This window comes from Jaculus jaculus, chromosome 12 (genome assembly GCF_020740685.1).
Source record: "Jaculus jaculus isolate mJacJac1 chromosome 12, mJacJac1.mat.Y.cur, whole genome shotgun sequence".
NCBI lineage: Eukaryota > Metazoa > Chordata > Mammalia > Rodentia > Dipodidae > Jaculus > Jaculus jaculus.
In genome coordinates, this window is record NC_059113.1 from 58,749,670 (window position 1) to 58,755,745 (window position 6,076).

Below are 6,076 nucleotides of genomic sequence, written 5' to 3' on the forward strand. Positions count from 1 at the left end.
ATCATGTATCTGTAATGAAGAGGCCTGACTTTATGTAACTTTCAAGGCCTGTCCTTGTCCGTTGCACACCACAGTATGTTGATTTAAAAAACAAAAGCCTGGTGTTCCTTCCCTGCCCTGGCTATAGAAAGAAATTCAAGGCCATGCAGGCCTGGCTTATACACAGGAAGCTTCACCCCAGTCATGCCCCACCCTAGCCACCATGACAGCCAAGCTAATTTCCTTTCCTTTCTTCCTCAGACTGCTTGAGAAGGTTCCCTGCTGTCCCCCAAAAGCCTCATCATGTGACAGCTAACCCTTGCCATACTTTCTTGGGAGTGTGTGTGTGTGTGTGTGTGTGTGTGAGAGAGAGAGAGAGAGAGAGAGATGAACCAAGTTTGTGGTGAAAGAACCATGCCATTACTGATGGTAACCATAGCATGCTATGAACAGTCTGTCTAAACATAAACATGCCAAGATCATTCTTCTTGTACTTTGGCTTGCAGACTGGCTCCAGTGCTGACTGGCATGCCCTATGAGCCACTAACAGCTGGCATGCTCCATAAGGACTGCTACTTGCTGGCCATCTTGCTTTAAAATATGTGTGTGTGTGTGTGTGTGTGTGTGTGTGTGTGTGTGTGTGTGTGTGTATTATTTATTTGAGAGAAAGTGAGAGAGAAGAAGAGGAAGAGGTGAGAGAATGGGCACACCAGGACCTCTAGCCACTGCAAACAAATTCCGGACACTTTCACCACCTTGTGCATCTGGATTACATGGGTACTGGGGAATCAAACTAAGGTCCTTAGGCTTTGCAGGCAAGCACCTTAGCCACTGAGCCAGCTCTCCATTCCCCTTGCTTTTTGAGTTAAGATTCCTTGGGCTTCATTTGCTGAGTTTTTTCAAGCCTCTCTCATCTGCTTAACCAACCTAGGTCAGAAGTTAATAATTATCATTTGGAAGCAAAAGCATGAGGCAGGCCTCCCATAAAATGGTCTTGGGTCATATGTTTTGGGCTGGACCCACCTATGTGTGTCAGACTGAACCATGTGTCTCAATTCAGCATAAGATAGACTGTCACTAGCTTTAGGTTGTATTTCAAGCTTGCTTTAGTCTCCACTGTGTAGAGCTCTCAGGAAAACAGCCATATAACATGCATGCTCACTGGGTAGACAGACATGCTGAAGACATGCTCCTAGCAACAGGTGGCTCACCAGGACCCTACAACTGGATTTGCTACTGCTACTGCCTCTGCCTCTGTCACTGTGAAGATATAGACCCTAGAAGTTATAGGGGGAAATACCCACAGCATCCTGCAGTGCTGTCAAGGGGTTTATCCAAACAGAACTTAAACCCAGTAAATCAGCCATTCCCTGGGAGGCCTTTAATCCTGACTATGTTAATCTGAGGCTCAGCAGAGGAAGAAACTTGTAACTAAAAGAAAGGTGGCAATACTGTCCTTGAAGTATATGCAGTTACTGCCACCAAAATAAATGAATTATAGCAGCTGAATGCATGAGGGTGCAAACCAGCTGAGATGGAGATCTTCAAATTGTCTCTACTGGAAATCTAAAATTTGCTAAAAGAATTTATATAATAAAAAGACAAAAAAGGGTGGGGGGACGGGCATGGCAGCACACACCTTTAATCTCAGCACTCAAGAGGCAGAAGTAGAAGGATCACTGTGAATTAAAGGCCAACCTGGGACTACAGAGTAAGGACCAGGTTGGCCTGGGCCACAGTGAGACCCTACCTCAGAAAAAATAGAAGACAAAAGAAAAAACTATTCTCTTATGCTCACTTTGGCATCACATATACAAAAATTGGATCATTAGGGAAAAGATGAGCATGGCATCTGTGTAAGAATGACACACAAATTCAGGAAGTGTTCCATATTTTTAAATAAAAAATATCCTTACATGGTCAATGTACAATAGTCAGATATAAATTAATGTACCAGATGACCTGATACAATTATGAAATACAATACAATGGCTTATATCATAATAAACATTGTTATGTTTATTACAGCAACCCTTCTTTTTTAATATTTTATTTGTTTATTTGAGAGAGAGAAAGAAGCAGATAGAGAGAGAGAGAGAAAGCAAGAGAGTAGCAACTCTTCTTAGTAGAAATCCTGAGTATATTCTTGCACAGCGATTGATTATAAATGACGCCAAATCTTTTTTGTTAACTTGGGGAAAGATACCCCTAAGTACTTTTTAAATTTTTTTTATTTATTTCAGAGAGAGAAAGAAGTAGATAGAGATAATGGGTGCACCAGGGCCTTCAGATGCTGCAAACAAACTCCAGATGCATGTGCCATCTTGTGCAACTGGCTTACATGGGTCCTGGGGAATCAAACCTGGATCCTTTGGCTTTGCAGGCAAGACCCTTAACCACTAAGCAATCTATACTGTATATTTTATTCATAGAAACACTAAAGATGTCCATACTTTATTTTTTAATACATATTTTTATTGATAACTTCTATACTTACAGACAACAAACCATGGGATTTCCCTCCCCTCCCTCGCTTTCCCCTTCATAACTCTGCTCTTTGTGAAATCCCTTCCCTCTCTCCATTAGTCTCTCCTTTAATTTGATGTCATCATCTTTTTCTCCTATTATAAGTGTCTTCTGTAGGTATTGCTAGGCACTGCGAGGTCTTGGATATCAAGGCCAATTTCTAGCCAGAAAGTTATATGTAAAGAGTGGGAGTGGTACCTTTCTTTTGGCTCTTACATTCTTTCCACCAACTCTTCTACAATGGACCCTGAGCCTTGTAGGGTGTGAGATGCTTCAGTGCTAGACACTCCTCCATCCCTTCTTCTCAGCACTATGTTGCCTTTTGGGTCATCCCAGTGGTCACTGACATCTGAAAAGAGAAGCTTCTCTAACCAGAAGTGAGAGTAGCATTAATATATGAATATGAACATTAAGAGTAGTGCTTTCAGGGCAATTTGGTGAGAATAATATCTGCATTTATCCAGACAACAGCAGGCTTTATACCCCTCAGGCTCATGACCTCCCCTGCCAAATGCTTTTGATTAGGTTTTCAGTACCAGGCATGTATTCCCTCCCATAGAACAGGACTTCAGTCCAATTAGAGAGCAGTTGGTTTTTCCCAGAGCAGACATGCCACTATTGTACTCATTCAGTCATTTGGCCTGTCTGGCCAAATGTAAGGCTTCCAATGTCCATTGTTTTCACTGCTGATGACTTCTGTCTCCCATAAGGCTGCATACAGTACAGCTTTCTCCAGCTTTCAGTTGGCTGGGCTGCAGGGAGAAGGTTTTCTGCTCAGCACCACCTTGATTCCTCAGTGACTTTGCCACTCAGGCATGTGACATCTTCAGCAATAGGTTCTTACCATCTCTTTCTCATGGGGAACCAAGGGCCTTGGCAATATCCTGTAATGTTTTGGAGGCAACATAGACCTCCCTGGCCAACGACTCACTGGGAGGTATCCCATCCCAGGCACTGAAAGTTTTCTAGTAACAATCTATGGCTTCTGTATGTGCTATTATTTTAAAAAGTAGATTTTCATATGTCTTATTCAGAATATCTTGAATTTTGATTGACCCTCCCCCATCTTTCTTTTATACAATCTCTTCCCCTGACCTTGCTTAGGCCTTTCCTCTCCCTGTAATCTGTTCTTCTACTTACATATATACAATACCATCCCCTTAAGACCTTCTCTCTCCTCCCTCCCTTACAGCCTTTTTCTAGTTTATGAGCCTCTGCTACTGATTTCTGGTTCCAGCTCACACACAAGTCTATACATTTGTAGCTAGGATCCACATATATGATGTTTCACTTTCTGGGCCTGGGTTACCTCACTACCTATAATCCTTTCCAGAGCCATCCATTTCCCTGTGAATTTCATAATTTCATTTTTGGTTACCACTGAATAGAACTCCACTGTGTAAATGTACCACCTCTTTATTATCCATTCATCTATGGATGGACATCTAGGCTCATTCCATTTTCTAGTTATTGTGAATAGAGCAGCAATAAACATGGTTATGCAAGCATATCTAAGGTAGTGAGAAGAGTCATTAGGATATATGCCGAGGAGTGCTATAGCTGGATCATACAGTAAGTCTATTTTTAGCTGTCTCAAGAACCTCCACACTGATTTCCACAATGGCTGTACCAGATTACATTCCCACCAACAGTGCAGAAGGGTTCCCCTTTTACCACAACCTCACCAACATTTATTGTCAGTTGTTTTCTTGATGGTAGCCAGTCTGACAGGAGAGAGATGGAATCTCAAGGTAGTTTTAATTTGCATTTCCCTGATGGCTAAGGATGTAGAACACTTAGATGTTTATATGCCATCTGTATTTCTTCCAGTGAGACCTCTCTATTTAGTTCCACAACCCATTTTTTGATTGGTTTTTTGATCTCTTATTGTTCTATGTTTTGAATTCTTTGTATATTCTGGATATTAATCCTCTGTCAGATGTGTAGCTGGCAAATATTTTCTCCCATTCTGTATGTTGTCTCTTTGCTCTATGCACAGTGTCCTTTACTGTACAAAAGCTTTGTAATTTCATGAGATCCCAGTGGTTGATTAGTGGTTTTATTTTCTGAGCAATTAGGGTTATATTCAGAAAGTCATTACCTATGTCAATATGCTGAAGGGTTTCCCCTACCTTTTCAGAGCTTCAAGTCTGATATGAAGGTCCCTGATCCACTTGGATTTGAATCTTGTGCATGGGTTAAGACAAGGATCTATTTTCATCTTTCTACATATAGATATAATTTTCCCAGCACCACTTGTTGAAGAGGCTGTCTTTCCTCCAATGAATACTTTTTACATTTTGTGAAAAATCAGATATCTATAGCTGCCTGGATTAACATCTGGGTCCTCTATTCTGTTCCATTGATCTACATGTCTGTCTTTGTGCCAATACCATGCTGTTTTTGTTATTATGGCTCTGTAATATAGCTTAAAATCAGGTGTGGTGATACCACCAGACTTATTTTTGTTGTTCAAAATTGTTTTGGATATTTTAGTATTTTACTTCCAAATGAATTTTAGGATTTTTTTTCCATTTCTGTGAAAAATGCCATTGGAATTTTAATGGGGATTACATTAAATATATAGATTGCTTTTGGTAAGATTGACATTTTCACAATATTGATTCTTCTAATCCAAGAACATGGGTTGTCTTTCATTTTCTTGTGTCTTCTGCAATTTCTCCCTTGAGTGTTGTAAAGTTCTCATTGTAGAGATCCTTCACTTCCTTGGTTAAGTTTATTCCAAAGTACTTTATTTTTTGAGGCGGTTGTGAATGGAAATGATTCCCTGATTTCATCCTCCACATGTTTGTTGTTAGTATACAGGAAAGCTACTGATTTCTATGTATTTATTTTGTATCCTGCTACATTGCTAAAAGTGTTTATCAGCTCTAACAGTTTCCTGGTAGAGTCTTTTGGGTATTTTATGTATAGAATCATATCATCTGCAAATAGTGATAATTTGATCTCTTCCTTTCCAATTTGTATCCCTTTTATGAGTACCTCTTGCCTTATCGCTATAACTAAGACTTCCAGTATTATATTAAATAAAAGTAGGTACAGTGGACACCCTTGTTTTGTTCCTGAATTTACTGGAAAAGCTTCAAGTTTTTCTCCATTTATTATTATGTTGGCTGTCGGTTTGTCATAAATAGATTTTATTATGTTGAGATATGTTTCTTCTATTCCCAGTTTCTGTAATATTTTTACCATGAAAGGATGGTGGATTTTGTCAAATGCCTTTGATGCATCTATTGAGATGATCACATGATTTTTGTCCTTCAGACCATTTTTATGATGTATTACATTTATTGATTGCATGTTGTACCATCCCTGGGATAAAGCCAACTTGGCTAGGGTGAATAATCTTTTTGATATATTCTTGTATTCTATTTGCCAATATTTTGTTCATAATTTTTACATATATGTTCAAGAGGGAGATTGATCTATAATTTTCTTTTTTTCTTCTGTCTTTGTCTGGTTTTGGTATGTGGGTGATGCTGGCTTCAAAGAAGGAGTTCGGTAGAATTCCTTCCTTTTCTATTTTATGGAAAAGTTTTAGAAGCAGTGG

General features: G+C 39.5%; 1 non-coding gene across 1 annotated transcript; it reads left to right on the top strand.

Annotated features, from left to right (window-relative positions):
• Positions 1-1,769: 1,769 nt before the first annotated feature.
• On the top strand, positions 1,770-1,876 carry LOC123453877. Its single transcript, XR_006633052.1, has one exon. It is a non-coding gene; the product is annotated as a U6 spliceosomal RNA (small nuclear RNA).
• The last annotated feature ends 4,200 nt before the right edge of the window (positions 1,877-6,076 follow it).